The sequence below is a fragment of the Camarhynchus parvulus genome, chromosome 2, assembly GCF_901933205.1.
Source record: "Camarhynchus parvulus chromosome 2, STF_HiC, whole genome shotgun sequence".
Lineage (NCBI taxonomy): Eukaryota > Metazoa > Chordata > Aves > Passeriformes > Thraupidae > Camarhynchus > Camarhynchus parvulus.
The window spans coordinates 114,937,993-114,958,301 of NC_044572.1; the positions used below are offsets into that span (position 1 = coordinate 114,937,993).

Genomic DNA, 20,309 nt, shown 5'->3' on the forward strand with positions numbered 1-20,309 from the left:
TACGAGTCCCCGGGGACACGGAACGGCGGCGGGAGGGGCGGGGTGAGCGGAGCCCCCCGGGTGAGAGAGGGCACGGTGCTCCTGCCCCGCCGTGGCGCGGGGCTCAGAGCCGCAAAGCAGCGGGACGTTTCAAAGGAGCGAAGCCCTCCCGGAGCGGGAGCGCGCAAAGGCGCCGGGAGCCCGCCCCGCCCGGCGGACAGGGACGCGGGATACGCGGCGTCCCGTTCCCGGAAAGAACAATGGCCGTGAGGAAGCCAGGCCGCTTCTCCAGCCCACCCGGGGCTTCCCTCCGGGATGCGTTTGCCTGCTCGACCTACGCCCTCGCAGGCGGCCGCGTCCTCCCCTCGCTGCCCGCGTGTGGAGCCGCACCATTGTGCGACTGCACGGAAGCGTGGGAGGGGTGACTGCAGGAGGAAAATCATTCCCTGCGACCAGGCAATGGGTTTCTGTGTCACTCCAAGGGCAACCCGGCCTGCCGCGCCTCCCTGACCCGGCAGGATCTGCCTGGAGCCCGTCCCCGCGTTCCTCCGCTGACCCAGCTCCAGCTGGAGCGGTGATGAGCCGCGTGTTGTGGTACCGAGCAGGCTCCGAGCCCGGTTAATAACTGTAAACACAGAACATAACTGTTCTGCTTGGAAAAATAATAGGAAAACTGATGGGTTTTACTTCTTTCACTGCATATTATTATTTATAGTGCTATCCAAAATAATACCAACTTTTACGTTAAGAAGTTCCTAGAGTGGAGGAAGAACAAATTCTTTCACTTTATTTTCATACTTAGCAAAATGAAGGTGAGAAAAGAAGCAATGAAAGCAAATATTTTTATCTTTAAGTGGTTTGACAATAGAATTTTTATGTCTGTAAATTTTTTTCACAACATGGGCAACAAATCAATATTTTTCCTGTCACCTGTTTTACTTGCAAATGCAGCACAAATCTCTCTGGATTGTGTGCCCCTGTGCATTCCTTCTGTACAGGCACTGGCTTTCATTTTAGTATAAGTTAGGTGGGTTTCATGTAGAGAAAATGCAAATTCCTTATAAAGTCAGCTTTTCCTTAACTGAAATCTCCTGTGGATGATTCAGTACTGAATGTCATGATTAGACAGCAAATTTTATTGTGCAAAGGCAAAACAATTTGGGGTTTTTTCCTCTAAATCTTACAACTCAACAAAATGTTTAAAATTTGACAGTGGGCACAGCTGGTATTCACCTGATTGAATGCTTCAGTTTTAATTTGTTTTTTAGACAGGTAAGAGTACACCACAGACATGCCTGGACTTTTGGCCCTTCTGAGCAGTTTGTCATTGAGGAGGCAGATAACTAAACTGTAAATGCAGAAAGAACAATTTCAACACTCACAGATGAACACCTCTTCCTTGTTGACATCCCTAGTTTAGGTGGGTTCAAATAAAAGGAGAAACATATTTTATGCAATGCATGTTTTTATGTACATATTAATAGAAAGTATACATTGAAATACTATTTAATAGAGAGACGAGCAGCATCTGAAAAGCACATAAGCCTAATTGATTCCAGACACAACTGGCCTGGATCTTGTTTCCTCTTATTCCAACTTTCTGACCTTGTAAAAATTATCTTGATTGTGTTATACTAAAACAAGGGCCATGATCTTGCAAAAACTACCATGTGTGCTGGAGCAGCGAGGTGCCCAGTAAAGCGCCTTGTACAGAACGAATGCTGACAGCGTTAGGCCCCAGTGCTGCCTGGTTTGTTTCCCCTTGCTTATATCTAATCATGGTGAAGCAATAGTCTCACTTCTGCTGAAAGCTGGATCTGGGTTTTCATTTTTAAAGGGGTGAAAAATGTGTAGTGAAACTTACCATTTGTGGTGAATGATAGGTTTAAAATTCTCACAGCAGTTTAAGCTACTGGGATTTTATGGCATTTAAGCCAGGGGAAAGAACAGGGAGGGTTTAAAAGCATGCATTGCCTATAATTTTTTTTTCAGTTGTGTGTGTGTGCATATGTGGTGGTATCTCTGTTTTTCAGAAGATTGTTTCTAGGGATTGGTAGGAGGGTTGAAGGACTTACTGGCTTTGATGATAACCCTTCCAATACCGTTGTGCTTTTGTATAAACATACACGGAAGACCCAAGCCAGCAGAGTGTTTGATGTGCTGCTGTCTTTAGCGCTGGAGAACTTCTAATAATATTTTCTGCTTGAAAAAATCCAAGGCCTGGGTACACTGATCCTTTTATTACAATAACTGCCGTTGCTCCTTCTATTTGGGAATCTGTGTCTTGCTACCCTTAAATCTCTGTGGAGGGTAGTGACAAAGAAAGGTCTTTCCAGCATATTGAACTGATGATGCCTCTCCTTATATCTCTGAAGGCCCTTCTTTTGGTTTTTTTCTGGATCAAGAATAAACTGTGTATTTGGGCCTTTGTCAGCAAGGTTCCCATGGGACAATCATTGTAAGCACTGGGGCTGCCTGTTTAGTAGCAGGGAGGCTTATAAAAAGCAACTCCAGGTGGAAGTGGGCCTTTTCCTGCTCCTCCCTTCATCCTGCTGCAATTCCCTTTCATCCAAGCCCTGAGAACTGCCTGCCATTCAGACTAAGGTACAAAACTAAGAGAGGTGTACTCCCTTGACTGAAATATTAAGAGTGCCTGCCTTCACTTATGTTGGTTTGTTAATGTTCTGGGGAGTTTTGTTGTATACAATGTGCTGTGTCAACTTCAGGTGGTTGTACAACAGCAAATACAACTCAAAAAGCTAAGCCTACCTCTGAAGAAAGCAAGCAGCTTTTATGCATCGTGAAACTTGGTTTCCAAGAAGTTGGCATCAACATGACTGCCATCACATTTGGGATTTTTTAGCTACCATGTCAACGTTTCTTATTTCCCAACAGATTGCAAGGTGGACACGGTGTGTGGTATGTTACTTATTAAATGAAAAAGCTTGAGAGCATGTGCAGTGTTCTGACTCAAAAGTCATGTTAGTAACCTGCTACACCGAAGATGAATGTTCATGCCAGCACTGCATTTGTTATCTTTATCTTGTAGCAACTACTTTACAGCTTTTCTGTTAAGTTATAGACAAGCTCCAGGTAAAAACCTGCTGCCTCGGAAGCCGTGATACAATCTGTGCGCTCAGTGCAGAATATTCGGCATGTTCTGACTTGTGTTTTTTAAGAGAGAAAACAATTGGCCCATTGCTGCTGAGCTGTGCTGTTCTGTGCAGCACTGCCAAAGTGGGCAGCCTCTGGAGTGGGACCTGTGGCATCACAGATGTGCCTCAAATCCCCTCTTTTCTCAGCCACTACCAGATGAAGACACAAGATCGTCCTGCCTTAACTGAAACAAGGTTCTGTTCTGTTCATCAGAGTGTACCAGCAAATACAACGTTTGTGTAAGTTGCTTGTCATACCCAAAGTATAAACAAAGCTGTGCACAGGAGAGGTGAGTTTCTGGCCAGCTTTCAGGGGAGTTCCCTCAGTGCTGCAGAGCCAAGGTGTTCCTCTTGAAGGATAAAGCAAATTTTAGATATTTATGCAAAACAGAAACAGAAAATGTGCAGAATGGTGCTTTTAACACTGATTTGTAGATCCAGCTTTATTTCTTCATGTTTGGCACATCAGAGAACACCTCTGCTTTAAAATCACGTCAGCATGAGGAACAAATATGCAGCACCTCCTGGAATCAGATCTTGCAGGTCTCCTAGGAAGCGAGGTACTCCTTTACTTGTGAGTTGGTATTGCCAGAGTACCTTTTCTTTAAAGGTTCAATTAATGGTGTATTCTATTAAATACTTCACTGATTAGAAGGTTTTTTTCTACAATGAAGGTAGTGAAGTACTGGCACAGGTTGCCCAGAGGTGGTCAATGCCCCATCCTTGGAAACATTCAAGGTCAGGTTGGATTGGGCACTGAGCAACCTGATTGAGTTGAAGATGTCCCTGGACATTGGAGGGTGGTTGGAGCAGATGGCTCTTAGATGTCCCTTCTGACACAAACTATTCATGGGTTCTGTGATCAAACTCTGTGTAGCCAATCAGTTGTTTCTTCTCTTGCAGTCAAGTGCTCCACAAAGGATACATGTTTGCCTGGACTGGGAGGAACTGTGAAGATCGTACAAGCAAGTTTAAGTCCTTACACACTTGCTGAATACATCTCACACTTTCTAAATGTCCCTATGCCCACAATTATTATTAATAAGTATGAGTGCATACTCCTTTTCCTCCAAATCGTGCTGTTTCCATAACTAAGTATTGATTCATATTTAAATTTTCGTCCCTTGAAGTGCTTTGTGTCAGTGCAATGAAGACCACAGCTGGCACCTTTGCTACTCCGAAACAGAAAAACATTTCCATAAGCTTTATACTTAACTATGTATGAGACTGTTTTATCAACTTCACCATGTGTGAGACTGATCTCTCAGAGCTGGGTCTGAAATAGCAGCAGGAGCAGTTTATTGTACTTTTTCCCCTATATAAACATACAGTGATTTTATTTATGCCCCTATATCCTTCTGAAACCAAATTTTCCATGCACACCATTCTAGAGAGAGAAAGGACAAGATAGAGAAGGAAAGAGACAGGAGAGATGTCACAAATTACTCTGCTGCAAGGCACCAGGATAGTCCCAAGATAAAGCCAATGTACAAAAAGACAAAGAATAAACTGAACTGGTGAAATGCAGGGTATGTTTGTGAGATGTCCCAATTGCACCAAGCTAGGAGGACAGTGACCACTGTAGATGGTTAGTACTGAAATCAAAATGAACTTCATATAGGAAAAACAAATCATCAATTTCATGGAGAAGTCAGGGTAGATGGTTATAGGGAGTTTGTAGAGCATCACTGACAAAATTGCAGTGGACGATGCAGTGCTCCTGCAAAATGCTCTCTTAGGATTTATCAATAGGTGGCATATGTAAGTCATCAAGAACAAGGTAAAGATGACTCCACTGAGTGCCAGTAAATTCCCAACTGCCACATTGTCCTTGGTTTCATGGTGTTGAAAAAAAAGTACAGAACAGGGAGAGAAAGCAAATAAGAGATGTAGAATACAAAAGGAAGTGGTGAAAGAAGGAAGGATACTGAGCCTTAAAAATAACTTTTAGAGGGAATCAGATAAATTTTCCAATGTATAAAAGGTTAGGAGAGGTCTGATCAATTGTTTTTGAATGTTGGCGAAATACCAGAACAGGCTACCTAGGAAGTTCAGGTCTCTGCTCTGTGGAGGGTTTCTAAGAACAGGTTAGACAAACATCTGTTGGGGATTGTCTGGGGCTACTTTATCCTATCTTTGTGCAGCCTGGGGGGACCAGATGGTCTCTTCAGATCCCTCTCAGCACCCTTCCTATAAGTTTACCAAGTGGGGAGGGGAGTGGACCTGAGTTTAATGAGAAAACAGTATCATCCTATTAGTTGATCCTCTTTCAGAATAGAAGAAGAATCAGAAAGAAACCACATTTAACTTAACCATATAAGTAAATAGATTTTTTAATTGTTGCTGTTTTATGAAGCATTTAGAAAAACAAACACATAGGAAAAAGTTTCTTAAAAGTTATAAAAAAGTTATAAAATGAAACATTTTAAATGCATCTTTTTCTCAATGAATGTAAGTAGGAAAAATAGTTTATAAGCATTTTTCAAGGATAGTTTGTAAATATTTTTCAAGGATATTGGGTGTGTTTGGCCATAGGTTTTACATTGCTTCCCATTTCAAAACAAGCAATGACAACATCCGTAGTTACATCCGAGGATGTCACACCTAGGTGCTCCTTGCATATGCAAACCCAGGAAATAATGGTGAGAAATCACTCTTGCTCCTCAATCCACAGAAGGAACAAGTTATTCAGTACCTGCTCTGAAAAATCTGGAAAAGACGAATGGAAATGTGAGAGTCGGTGCCTTGCCTCCTCAGCAGGTGAACTGTGACTGCAGCAGCGTTTCCTCCCTCCCTGCCTCCTTCTCTCCCTGCCTGTGTGTTGGGAAGTTCCAGTGAAATACTGCTGCTGTGGAAAGTCCTGTTCACAGGAGGAGACGTGACCTCTCAGCGAGTCAGATCCAATTTTATGGGCGGCTCTGAGTCAGGGTGGAGCCCGCACACTGAACTTTGTATTTCAGGAGGAAGTGATGTTGGTGGCAGCCCGTGTTGCTAAGCAGATGAGTTGCCGTGTTTTTATTTCAGCTGATACTTTTGGCGGGGGTGTGACTTCATTCTTAGATATGATGCCTTCCATTTATTAAGGACAAAGGTCAGGAATTGCCAGTGCTGCGATAGCTGTGGCTCTCCATGTAAGAAGAGGCACATTCTGCTGAGCCGTCAAAGATGGAAATGGGAGTCCTTAACGCTGCTCCTGCACGGTGAGAACAAAACCGACCGTGAAGCTGTCAGCTCATGTCACGGTCCAAGAGCAAACGTCCTCACCAGCAGGGATGATGTGGAGTAGGTCAGTTCTGTGGCTTTGCTCCGTTTTTGTAAGAACTCACTACTGTTCCTGATTAAAGAGGTGGCCTGGTCTTGTCTCCCGTAGTAGTGGGAACCGGAAGCCTGAGGTGAGCAATGCACTGGCCTCCTAAATCAGAATTTAAACAGAAGCAAAGTGATCCTGCCTCATACACCAGCAAACTAAGAGATGAGTCTGTTTGGGAGGGACAGCAAGTTGTTTGTCACCTCTGTGCCGCTGGCACTTGGCTGGGTGCCTCCTTCCAGCCATCCAGATCATCACAGGTAAGCAGCAGTACCTGGGCAGCATTTTGGAGAGATGGAGTGGGACAGCGCAGACAGGCTGGGGACAGCTGCCCACAGCTGTGTGTGCACCCACACCACCCACAGTGACGTGTCACAGTGTGCTGTGTCAGACAGACTTTTCACCTATTCCTCCCTAAAAGCCTTTGGTTAGTCCTTGAGTTAGCCTTGAGAGGGCTGTATGTTGTTGTGAGGAAGATACTGCTGTATCAAAACATTTCCACATAAAATAATAAATTTTGGGAGTAGTATTTCCCTCTTGTTGCTGGATTCCCAAGGATAAGCATCAGGGAATGCTGGTGCCCCTCGGAGAGCTCTGCCCCTGAGAGGCCTGACAGGTGAGTGGCATGTGGGCAAGAGCTCCTGGAGTTCGCTGCCCCTCTGCTTTTCTGGTTCAGTTGCTCAGTTAAAGAGTTCCCTGCCACAGAAGTGGCTGTTTGGGCCAGTTCCAGCTTTTGTCACTATGGCTGGCTTGAGTTTCAAAAAAAAAAACCCGACCAACCCACACAAGTGTCTACCCTGGTTTGCCCTCTGTTCCCTTAACTTGCTGGTGCCACAGGGTGGCTCCTTGTAGCACTTATATTTCCAGCACTTTTAGCTCTTCAGCTGAAGTCGTTAAAGTTGTTCATTCTGATACAAGTCTGTTGCTTCCTGGTACTTGCCAAAATCCACCTGCTCTTGGTATTTCAGCATGCTATGCATTAGTGAATGATTTCTTCTGAAAAATTTTTATTTTTCCTTCAGCTTATCTCTATCAGCTGTGCTCTCTTGGGCACTACACACACTGTCTTGTGTGCTTCCATTGCTCTGTAAATTTTGAGAAACTTTGAGTAAACTTTCACTTGTAAAAGAAAAAGAGACCATTTGACTTTTTTCACTTCATTTAACTGAAACAATGTTCAAAGATTAATAAAACGTGAGTATGTGTCATGGCTGTGTGACTTTGGAGCCTCTTCCCAGCAACCATGGGACAAAACATGAGGTCTGAGGCTCTGAAATGGCATCCTGAATGCTGAGCCTGAAGTGCTCAGAAGGCAGTTACTCCAAGCACAAGCTTGGGCTCACTGTATGGTTTCACATCTCTCCTTGTATGAATAAAAGCAAAAGCAAGCCTGTGAGAGGAGAAGTTTTTGAGTTTTGGCTACATCTGTACAGAATTTCCTCAGGAGCTGCAACTTCCTTCACCAAAGCAAAAAAGCTTTTTAGAGGAAGCCACCTGGAGGGCATGGCAGCAGCACAAGTACTTTCTGTTGGATCTGATGCATGGCTTGGACCTTCACAGTGCTGAGCAGGTGAGGAGCCAGATGTGCTTAACAGAGCTGCTCTCCAGCAGGGTGGGATGTTCTGAGCTCTCTGCACAGCCCTCAGCAGCTCTCAAACAAGCTCAATAGCTGGACTGGGTTGTCAGGAACGAGGCACAGACTGCTTGGCCCTCGTAGCCTGAAGGCCTCCCTGTGCACAGCCTGTCTGGGGACTCAGGACTCTGTGAGGTGTCATCTGCTACCTGCAGAAGTGACAATGTCTAGATCTTAAGATCACATTTTGCTGTACGTGGCTGTTAAAACAGATGCTGGTTCTTCAAAGTCTACTGAATAAGTAACCTGCCTTTGTATTTTCATGTGATGCTAAATCATTTGCATTTTGTAATTCTGATATTTTAAAACAGGTTTAAATGCCACCCAGCAGTCTCAGTGCTGTACTTCTTACAGAGTACATTAACTTATCTCTGCACAGCTATGCCTGTCATACACAGTGACTTGCTCACCTTGGTACAAACTATCCCCACAAACTTGAGAGTTTACCTGGTTAGGTAAAGTGTAGCAATTCACTGGGGTTTTGTTGGTACACATACCCTTGCTCTGCAACTGCTGTTGAAATTCTCAGCCATTAATGCAAATTCTTTCTAATCTGTGAGCCAAATGGCTGCCTACATCAGATGGATTACTTCTTCCCAACAGCACACAAAGGGTTGGGTGGCTGGCTACAAGTGAATTTTCATCCCTGTCATCTCTTGGGTATTTTAATAAGCTGTTACCAATAAGGTTAATCATGAAGATGCCATGTTGCTGTTTGCTCACTCTCCTCTGAAGCTGCCTTGTTGGTAACTCGTGGAGTTACAGCTTTCTCTTTGGGGACTGGCTGAAGCACAAGTTAAGGTTTCAAAAACCTTTCCTGTGTAGCAGCTGCACAGTGATGTATTTTGTCCACGTCTGGTACTACCAGTGAGTGTGCACGTGTATGAACTTGTGCCACACCATGACAGTGTCCCACCCTGGAGCAGTGAAACCACTGCAGCACTTTTCCTTACTCTCTATTTCCTGTTATTGAGGAGTTAGAGAATGGCTGTAATTCTCCCCCTTCTGTGAAAGTGCTATTTGAAGATTTTGTTTCTTCTGATGTTGGAAAGCGTTGGGAGACTCCCCACACATTTTTATGACTGGAGTAGTAAGCCAGCTGATTCCATAGGCCACAGCCTGAGGATGATTTATGGCACCTGAGGAGCTGGTTCTGTGCCTTCTACAAGACACAGTTGAGACTGGGACATTTTTTTTCATGTGGAACAAACATTTAACCAAGTACCTATCCATGCCCCCCTGCTTCTGCCATGCTAATATATTCATTTTTTTTAAAGAAGTGCAGCATTTCTTTGGTTGGCTCACCCTGGCACCACGATATGCTTCGAGCACTTTTCATGCTCGGCAGCTTCTCACTCTGATTTCTGCTCAACAAGAAACTGAAACAAGTTCTAGAGGGAGCACTGAGGCTGCTGGCAGTTGGTCTCAGAATGAGTTTCTCGCGCCCCCTAAATCTTGGAGAACTTAAATCTTTGAAAGCAAGGGGAGTTCCAGGCAGGCTTACACTGCACCAGGGTGCTTGGCTGTCAGACTTGGGGCACACAGAAATGATGCACGCAGAAAAACAGACTCGGGGTAAATGTTTCTAGGCTGTTTTCTCTCTGGTCTGTCAACATACTGCGAGAGAAAGCTGAAACTGATTACATTTAGTAACTTGTGAAAATACCTCTGTGTAGGTTTGTTGTTTTGTCGTTTGTTTTTTTCAAAGGGTACAGAAATGCAAATAAAAATAGAACGATGGTAAACTGGGCAAATTTAGTGAAGGTATACTTGGGGCATGTGCTGCTTCAAAGCATTTTGTTTTTAAATACTATTTCCACTTGCTATTTTTAACTTCACAGAAGACCTTGGCAAAGAACAGGGAGTGTGTTCTACTGCACCATCACGTGCTATCAGCTTTTCACTGCATTTTTCAGCTGAAAACCTGGGAGAGCAACACCACCCCAGCTGCTGGCCCCTTTCTGGGTGATTGCAAGGGCCCAGCTGCATGGAAGATGGTGATGCCTCTCTAAGTGCTAACCTCCCCTTTTCCCAAAAGGTGCCTTCCCCTAAACCCAAGAGAGACTGAGTAGGCCAGACATGAATGACACAATGTGGAAGAGTGTCATACTTCCTCTGGAGAAGCCTGAGATATTTTTGCAGCTGTAGTGGCCCTCATGGCTGTGGAATCAACATGGACACCTGGACTGAAGGAGCCAACAACCTGAGAAGCTTTTGACATGCACGTTGCCTGGATCCAGCTCCCAGCTTGCTAACTGTGTGTTAAAAGAGCGCAGAGGGAAAGCTGTGTGAGATCCTGTGAGGACAGGACGCCTTCTCTCTTTCCCATGGAAAAGATACGAGGGTGGGTGCAGCGAACAGCCCCCTAAAAGGAGCGGCAGGAGCTGGAGGGGGAGGGTGTCCCTGCTCAGGAGCACATGACTGTTTTTCCTTCTCCAACCTGCCACTAACAATGATGGTAAAAAGTTATCTCGTCAAATGACTCGCTGAAAATTCCTGTAATGCCGAGTATCTTTGCACTGGGTTTACGCTTTAATCTCTTTATACTTTTAAGACGCTTATTTAGTTTCCAGAGCAGTGCGGGGAGGACCGCTAAGCGCGCTACTGGTAATCACTTTTGGGTGGGATTTGTCTAATTTACTTACGGAATGAGTTTGTTTCGCTTTGTATCGCGAATTCGAACGCACCGCTGACAAACTCGGCAGCGGCAGAGCCGGAGCCGGTGCCGGTGCGGTGCCGGGGGAGCGCGGCCCCGCCGGGACGGGGGCGCTGCCGCGGGCGGGCGGGCGGGCAGCGCTTAATGGCCGCTTCCCTTTGAAAGCCCGACCCGCTCGGGACAAAGTCCACCCTAAACCGCGGTCTCGGGCGATCCTACCCGCGCCCCGCCCCGCCCCGCCTCGGTGGCCGGGATGAGAGAGGCGGGCGGGGGTGCGGTGCCCGCTGCCCGTCCGGGGGCAGAGGCCGGGGCCGGGCCGGGCAGCCTCCCGGGACGCTTCTCGGTTTCGTTTCGCCGCCGCGGTTGGGAAGTTTGAAGAGCGGCAGTGACACAGTGACACCTCACACACAACACACCCCCCGGGCTTCACCGGGAGTTTCCCGGGACGGGACACGCCAGGGCGGGCGGGCGGGCGCGGCGCTGACCCCGAGGTGCGGAGCGGTGCGGAGCGGCCCCCCCACGGCCCGGTCAGTGCGGCGGGGCGGAGCGGAGCGGCGGGGGAGCGCACGGAAGACGCCGTGCCCCGCCGTGCCCCGCGGCAGCGCACCCTCGGCCGGCGGGCGGGCGGCCGGAGCCCCGGCGGGGCGCTGGCGGGCCGCGGGCAGGCAGGTTAGTGACCCCGCCCGGGGCGCGGGGGGTTTCCTTTTTTTTTTCCCCTCCTTTTTTTTTTTTTTTTTTTTTTTTCCTTTTTCCCCTTCTCTCCTCGTTGCATAAATTATGCCGGGCGGGGCGGTGACGTCGCGGGGGCGGGGCGCGCGGCGGCGCTCGCCCCGGGGAGGGGCGGTGTCGGGGGCGCGCCTTGTGGCGGCGGAGGGAGGGAGGAAGGAGGGGAGGGAGGCGGCGGGGGCGGGCGGGCGCAGGGGGCGGCAGCCGCCTGGCTGGCTGGTGTCGCGCTCGGCTCGGCTCCGGCGGGCGCGCTCGCTCGCTCGGGAACTATCGGATTAAACTTGAATCGAGTGAAATTACACAAAGGAGCGAAGCGGAGCCGGCGGAGACCCCGAAACTACCCGAGACCCGCGCTGACCCTTCCTCTCCCTCCCCTCCCTTCTACCCCTCCTTCGCCTGCCCGCCCCGGTCAGGGATCCCCCTCCTCCCCTCTTAGCCCAGCCCCGGTGCGAGCGAGCAACTCCGTGCGTGTGTGTTGTGTGCGTGTGTGTTGTGTGTGAGACCCGCACCCCGCCTCGCCCCCCCCGGCCGACGGCACCAACTCCGGAGCGTGTCCCCTCCTCCTCCCCAGCCCTTCGGCGGAGGGCAGCGAGGGAGCGAGCGGGGGACACCGGTCCCCGACGGCCACGCACCGGCCCGGTGAGTGACCCCGCACCTCACTGGGCGCGGGCGGAGGGAGGGAAGGAGGGAGGGCGGGCGCCGGCCATGGAGCAGGGGACCCGCGGCAGGTCTCTGTCCCCGGCGGAGCGGAGCGGCGCGGGGCTGCTCGCTGCCGGCGGCGGTCCGGGGGGGTTGGGGATGCTGAGCCCTGCCGCGGCTCCGGGCGAGGCGGGGCGGGGGGGGTGTGTGTGTTGAGGGGGGTGTCTCAGCGGGGCACTTCCCCGGGTGTAAATGGCTTTTTGTTGTGCTGCGGCCGGCCGGCCGGCCGCCTGCCTCGCCTCGGGGGAGGGGAGGGCACCGGAGAGCCAGAGCGCCGGCGCCCCTTCCCCTTCCCTTCTTCTCCCCCCTGCGCTCCTCTCCGCAAGTTTGGAGGGTGACTAAAAATCCGGGAAAAGTTGAGCGAAACTGCGCGGCGGGGGCGGCGGGGCCCAGCGCCGGTCGGGATGGCCGCGGGAGCGCTTCCCCCGCTGACCACGCTGACGGCTCCCGGCGGCCGCGTCGGCACAACAAGCGCTAACAAAGTGAGGGCGCTTCCCTGCCGTGCACGGCCCGGCCCGGCTCGGCCCGGCACCGCCCCGCTCCGCGCAGGCACATGGGTCGCCGGGGCCGGGGCCCGGGCCGCAGCGGGGGCACCCCAGCGGAGGCCGGGCGGTGGGTGGCGGCGGGCGGCAGGAAGGCGGGCGGGGAGCGAGGAGGGAGGCGGGAGCACGAGGTGCCGCTCCGGCCGCCGGTGCGCGCGGCGGGGGGATCGTCCTGCCCCGGCGGCACCGGGAGGGGGCAGGGGGCGGCCGACGCTCCCCGGCGGCCGGAGAAGAAAGGGGAGCGGGGAAAAGAGGGAGGGGACGGGAAGGGAAGGGAGAACGCTACCCGAGGCAGCCGGAGCGGTGCCGGCGGACGCTGCATAATAGGGGTTTCACCCCGCCGAGTACCTTCGCTCCGCCGGCGCGGAGCCGGGGCGGGCGGGAGGCGCTGCTGCCGCCGCCGCGCACATGGGGTCGGGGCCGGGGCGCTCCCCTCGTCGCGCTTCCCCCCACCCCGTTCCGGGCCATTTTGAGGGTGAGCGGAAAAAGGTGGTTTGAGGCCAAAGCGGTCAGGGCGCGGAGCGAGGGGGGGCCCGGCCGCGCTCGGTGCGCGGGGCGCGGTGGGGAGCGGAGCGGGGCCGGCGGCGGGCGCTGCGTGCGGGGCGGCGGGGAGCGGGCAGCGCCTGTGCGTGTGCGCGGGTGTGTGAGAGAGAGCGGTGGCGGGGGGAGGGGGGCAGGGTTGTTAGTGAGTCTCAGGGAGAAGGCGCTGCAGGCAATGAGCAGCCATCATTACGTTGCCTTCATTTATCCCGGTAGCGCTAAATCAGGGGACGCGCTCCCACGCCGGGGGAGCCCCTCCGGGCGCGCCCCGCGCTGCCGGGCCGGTCTCCGCGGGTGGGTGTCCGGGGGGGGCGGGTCGGGGTGCTGGGGAAGGGGGTGGCCGTGGGCATGGGTTGGAAATGGAGCCGGTTTCCCCGGCTCCCCCCGACAGCCCGCTCACGCCCGGGTTTAAAGTAGTTGTTTTTTAAACAGACAATGGACAAAAGGAAAGTAGCGATGGATGCCCGGGAGCTCCCTGTCCGCTGCGGGGCCGCGCGGCGCCGCGCAACTCTCCCGCACTTACCCACTTTCTGCCTTTGTTTTCGTTTGGGAAGGGGCCGAGCGTGCCTCCCCACTACAGAAAAGGGCGATTTTTTTTTTCATTCGCGAGAAGCCTCTATTTTTTTTAATTTTTTTTTTTAAATTTCCCGTGCCACTTGGACTTCCGCGGATGTTTGGCTTGGGGAATATCAGAATAACCTCGGTGCGATAAGTTTGTTTCTGTGTCGATGTTCGTCTCGATTTTTACTCTCATCAAAGCAGATCGCGGGCAGTGTTTATCCTGGAAGATGGCTTTCGGGAGAATGTGTTAGTCTTTTTTTTTTTTTCCCTTTTCCTTTTTTTCTTTTCTCGTGTTATACGGGACTAGCGGAGGTACAAACAAGCAAGTTGAACAAAAAATGTTTCTGTTCATTTCCTCACAGATCATCCATTCTAACGACGGCAAAAAAATCTTAATGACTATGACCTTAGCAGCATGGGTAGCTGATTTTTCCCAATTATAAATCCCGTTAGTTTGCGGTAATGTGTGAGTATCAATATATAATTCATATTAAAAAGCATGATCCGTAATTATTATTCCTCTTTCTTCTTTTTTTTTTTTTTATAAAAGTTGAAATCTATCATTTTCCAATGAGAGTGCTGCATCTGTCGCTTGGAGTGTTTTTGTCTCGCTGTTGCACAACAGAGGCTCTCCAGTCTTTAACCTAAAATGGCAGCTTTAATTTGACTGGGGCCCATTCATTGACAATGATAATAAAAAGGCTGAAAGCTAAATGTAGCTGGATGCTTGGGGCACGTATGCAGAACACTTTCCTCTCCATTGCTGGGCACTGCTAAGAGAGGAACTTCCAAGCTGTCTAGTTTCCACCGTGAAAGTTTCCACCACTTTTTTTTCTTATTAACAGAATAAAAATAATAATAAAAAACCCACGTTGCTCAGCATAGACCATCTTTTAGATGTCCAGGTTGCTTACAAACTTAACACTGAGGTGACATTTAGAGAGAGCTCCTTTGAAGAGGTCTGCATTTGTAGCACCAGCAGAAAAATTCTAGTAATCACTTCTAAAATAAGATGCAGTCTGGGGGAAAATTAACTATTTCTTTCTGAGGTTTGTAACAGGTGATCAGAACAATTACATTCTTTATATTTTCCTATCTTCAGCTACCAAAAGTGGGGAGTATAGCTTGTTTCTTCTTGTTTGGTGTTGTAAATATGCTCAGGGTTTTGCAGAGATCCTTATGATAGTGTACTATTTTCCTCTAGGTTAAAACCACAGCTGCTTGGAAAAAGTAATTATTTTTTGTCTTAGACATAATGTGAAGTTTGAAACAGTTTCACAAAACAAAATTTCCCCTACTAAAGTATTGGTGAATGCCACAGATTGATGCATCTTGTCCTGTCTTTCTGTTAACCTGAACTGCTTATTTTCAGTCTCTTTTGAGCTGTTTTATAAACTTTATAAAGATCATTATTAAAGCCATTGCACAGGCTCTTAAAAGAGTATTAAATGCTTGTAATTACAAGTGTAACTGAATTACTAATTCACTGATACTAATTGGATAATCATATTTGACCAAATATCTTACTAAATATTTAACAATGTGATGACATTTCTGTTATTGCTTGTAAATCATGGTTAGGTTATTTAAACAGGGGAAAAAGCCTCATATTTGCAACCCAACATTATTTTATTGCCTCTTCAGTAATGGAGGAAAGTTTTGGTCACAGCCAAGGATCCCACGGTCCTTTTAGGAAAATAAAAATTTCTAGGGATTTTGCACTATAACAATGTCAGTAAAAATGAGGTTTAGTGGAACACTCTCTATTGCAATCAAAACTCTGTGCAGTGATGGGAGATTTCAGTTGTGACCAGTTCCTTTTGGGTTTGGTTAATGCAGAAGCCTGAAGAGTTGTGTCATGGGAGCACTGTAAAGGTTTCCCTGTCTGTGTAGAGGGGTCAGTTAACCTGAGTGTAGTTTCTTTCCCACGTGAGTTACTTGCTGTTTTGAACTGAAAAGCTGCTGATGAATGTTTGCAGTATTTCCCATTAGCACTCAAATAATATTAGGACTTTTATAAGATGTAAAACGTGTTGTTGGTGAGTCCAGGTGGGTCAGGCCGATGGCAAAGCTGCAAGCAGGTACTGAAGAAGGAAGTGCTGCTCAGTCTGGGCTTGGCGTGGGTGGGTGTGTGTTGTGCTCAGTGGGCCTGTCCTGCCCCAGCACCCAGGGAGGCTCCGTGCCAGGTCTGTGCCCCACGGACGGCGGCTCTGCGGACAGGAGAACCTGCAGTGTGAGGATACAGCAAAACCTAAACAAAGGCAACCCAGGCATGATTTTCTGTCAAGCTGGAAAGGCCTGAGTGATAGAGGCTTCTCAGGTTTTCTCAGAGCTGCTGAAGTGTGGCAGTGAGGCTGCGTTTTGCCATGGGGTTTGGTTTTGTTTGTAGCGTATGGTGTGATAGGCAGAGGTTGCTAAGGTGAGAAGGAAGAGGTGGAAGAAAGTAACCAGAAAGAAGGAGGGTGGAAATAAATGCAGGTGTCTCCTTGAATCCTGTGCCTTACCTCTAGCCCTTATTTTACCATTCATTTTTACGTTAAGTTTCAGATGGAAAGCCTTTAGGATATGCTGGTCGGTATTTGCTCTTGTGAATCTGGTGTAATTCAAAGAAAAGTGTGTGGCTACCAGGGGTACAGGCAGCTGTGAGACAAGTGGCGTGTGTGTCTGAAGGTCTTCTTTCCCCGAGTCCCCTTAAATCCACTCTTCCAAACCCTTATGTATTTGTCTGCTGTGAGCAAATCACTAACTGCTCAGATTTATGAGCTGCTTAACTGATGCCCATAAGTAACACGGGTGATACTTTTATGTTATTTTAATGTTCCCTGTATACAAGAGAAAACTGCAAATTTTAGTAAATTATTAAACTTTCTGACAAATGACTCTTTTGTGTGTAGGTGAGGCTTTAGCCTTCACTTTTCCAACAGAAAAGTTACTGTATTAATTTAGCTTCACCATTTAGCTTCATCATTGAGACAGACATTAACTCCATCATTTCTCATCATTTATATTTCCATGAATAGCTTGTAAGCACAAATACTACTGGATTTTAATGCAAGAAAGTTTTAAATACTGTATATATTGTAGCAGTGATAAAAAGGCAAAGGGAAACTCCAACTATGATTTAATTTTTAAAACTCTTCCAGAGGAAGGAGTGAGGTACAATATGCAGAAACATCTCATGTTTTTATTAGGGTTCTGATGAGATACTGACACCTGATGGAAGATTTCCTCCTGATTTCTTTCTGCCTGCACAATTTGACTAACTTTCAGTGATTCACATCTTACCCAAGATCAGCAGTCATGGAAATGCCATGTTGTAGTTGTGCACTAAAATCTGTCTTGGAAAATGAGGTTGGAAGGCATGATGCAAAAAATAAAAAGGAGGTTATGACCTAAAGGACACATTCCAAGAGCCCAAATATGACAACAAAGCTCTTAAGGGTATTCTTAAGTACATAAAAGCTGATTAGCTCTTAGCTTCCAACATTGTGACTTTTCTGAGATGTAAACATGCACCTAGAAGAAGCCAAGCCAAAACCAAGGATCTTTGTGCTGCCACTTGGGTTCTTCTCTGGATGCTGTTCCGTAACTGTTTCTGAACACTCTGGTTGTTTTGCTGCCCTTATGCTAAATGCATTCTCCTTAAAAAAAAAAAAAAAAAAAGGAGGGGTACAACTTAAATTAAGCATTTTCTTTTAAAAGTTAGGATGCAATATAAGAGTGCTAGTTACCATATAAGCTACTGTTTTAGTGGAACATTGTAACACATGACTTTGAAAGCTTATTGGCATGTGGGAACTAACCAGAAGTCCTCGCTGGCATGATGTAGGGCTCCCTTTGCTCTGTAGTGACCTATATAGCTATTTTGGGTGTGGTTTTGCTTGGCTTTCATGGGAGCTGAGTCCAACCTTCCTCTGACATAGACAATTGCTGTGATGAGAGGGCCTTGAGGGGAATGGTGGGGAATAAATAACTTTGGGAATCAATTGTCTGGAAAAAGTCATTGCAGCCAAAATGTCTGCCCTCTTCCTAATGGTTCTGAGGGGAAAATAAAATTTCATTTATATGGTCCTGATCCTAGAGGTTATTCTGTTCAGGTTTCATTTAAATATGAGCTTGTGTTTGGGGAGAGCAATGCAGCAGCTTACCTGCCTGGGAGTAGCTGGCATATGGCAAATGCAGCGCTGGATAGTTTTGCAAGCACTTCATTTTAATGTCCTTGAGCCACTTTTTAAGCTGTTCAGCTGAGCTTTCTGCTTACTGCTAGAACTTCAACAGGTAGCTGGCTTTAACATTTCTTGGTGATTTTGAAAGAAATTGACCTCCCCACAGTTTATTTTGATCTCTATCTACAAAGCAAGTGTCACTTAAAACATTTTGTGGACGTGTACATCAGATGTACAAAGTAGGATTCCTTCTGTGCAGCAGAGGCAGTCCTGCTCTGAAAACAAAACTTTCTTTTCTCCTTCCTGCCCTTTCTACTCCCCTCCCCCCAGCTTTCCCATAGATTTTGTTCCTCTTCAAGTTCCTTTCCTGTTGGGTTTTTAATCTTTTTTCCAATTCATACTGCTTTCTGTTTGCTTAATGGAGTTGTGTTTTCTTGCCAGCCCTAGATAATGAGGATATGTGGCAAAATAAGCATGCATTTCAGCACCTAATAATGCTGCTTTCTACCAAAACCGTGGAGGATGCCTGAGCTGGTGTGGGGAGGGCTGGCTGGGCTGCACCAGAGCTTGGTGGAGTCTCATGTTAGCCCCTGGATGCTGTCATGGCAAGGGGATGGGAGGCAGCAGACAGCCAGAGCAGGGGGCAGCTGCAGTGTGCTGGCAGCTTCCCAAAGGTTCTTCATGACCCTCTGAAGAGCAAAATCCTCTTGTTTCAAGTTTTGTTTTCATGAAAGTGACATTCCCCCATCTTTTAATAGTGGATAGATAGAGCTGTAGTGTTTCTCTCACTCTGTGCACTGTGTAGCTGTGAGTGGGGAGAGTTTAGTCCCAGGAACAATTTGAAAATGGACGTAGCCATTGTGGGCTATCCTTTGCCAAGCAGAGAAGTTTGGGATGTGGGGAGGAGCTCCTGATGGCACTGTGATATTTCTGAAAGAAATAGGAGAGCTTTGGAGACCAGGAACTGTGTGACCAGTGGTAAAGCAGATCAGAACATGGAGCAAGGCCAAGGAAGACTTTAATAAAGGCACTTTTGTCCTCGATCTTAAAATAGGAAGCCTATGGATTTATTTACAGGATAAACAAGATTTGTTAAGTGGGTAGTCACTATGTGAGAAGGAATACTGGTCATTCTTTGGGAGGGAATTCAGGTGAAGACTAAAGCTGAGCTGAAAGCTGGAATTTAGAAGTTTAGACATCAGTAATAGGACAAACATGGAGAAAGTCTTCATTACAGAAAGCATTGAGGTAGGTAGTGCTGTTCTGGGAGAAATGTGAAACAAGCTCTTACGTAATAGAAACTGAGAAACTTGGTTCAAGTCTTTGGTATTAACTTGGATGAGCTAGTAAGTGGGAAGTCTGAGTTGATGACAAGTTATGAGAAAATATTCTTTGCTTCAAAGAGGATCCATCAATGTAGCTGTTGAGATTGAAATCCAAAGCTGAAATGCCTCTTGGTAAAGGGTCTTGCAGGAAAGCACGTGTCAGTCTGTACTGTAGAGAAAAGCAGTTTAGTATTTCTTCAAGTTGAAGATTAACAGCTAGAAAGGCAATACAACTGACCTGGTTTGTAATGCTCAATAGAAGGAGGATTGAGAGAAGGAGAGTAATGATGAGGCTAACAGATGTTCAAAAATAATTCTGATAAGGCTGAGATAAAAGTGCATGACAGTGAGAGACTGGTGAATTTCAAGGATGCATCTTAATTAGTTATTCAGGGTATAACAGTTGTTTTCAAAACCTTACCTGTTCCTGGACAGGCGAGCCTATCTGAAGTCCAGGAATCAGGCATCCCAAGTATCCTGCTGCTTGAAGTTCTGTATTTGAAAGTGTATTGTTTTCTCATATGGGATAAAAAATACTGAAACAATCATAACTGCAGTTACTGTCTTGACATGACATCTAAGATGATTATTTCATATTTTTGGCTCAACTGTCTGGTATATATCTAGGCCAGCCCTGTGGATTTTTGAGAATGTGCTCTGGTTTTTGCAGCTTCTGGACTGAAGTAGTTGCTTGTTGGATTTGGTGGTTTGTTGCAAGGCAAAAAGCAGACAGCTCATCATCTCCAGTTCTCAGTTTGAAAGGTTCTGGGACTATGTTGCTAGTTCCTGGAAAGACCAGGCAGCTGCACAGGGTGGTGTAGTTGTGTCAGGATGGCTTAAAGGAAGGCCCTCTGATGTAGTAGCCAGTGCCTATGTGAGTTCAGAGATTCCTTTAAACTCTGATGAGGGGACTCTCACTAAGAGTATAATTCTTGCCCTGAGTTGTTTTAACCATGAAGAATTAAATTGAGAGTTTATAGTGAGCAGTTTACTATCTCTCTTGATTTAGGAAGGAATCAT

General features: G+C 47.6%; 1 protein-coding gene across 1 annotated transcript in view; it reads left to right on the forward strand.

Moving 5' to 3' along the window:
- Positions 1 to 12,977: 12,977 nt before the first annotated feature.
- The window catches only part of CHD7 (chromodomain helicase DNA binding protein 7), a 132,463-nt gene continuing 125,131 nt past the window's right edge, over positions 12,978 to 20,309 (forward strand). Inside the window, 2 exon segments of the mRNA XM_030971645.1 lie at positions 12,978 to 13,172; positions 14,161 to 14,264. The gene's annotated coding sequence lies outside the window, so the exon portion shown is untranslated.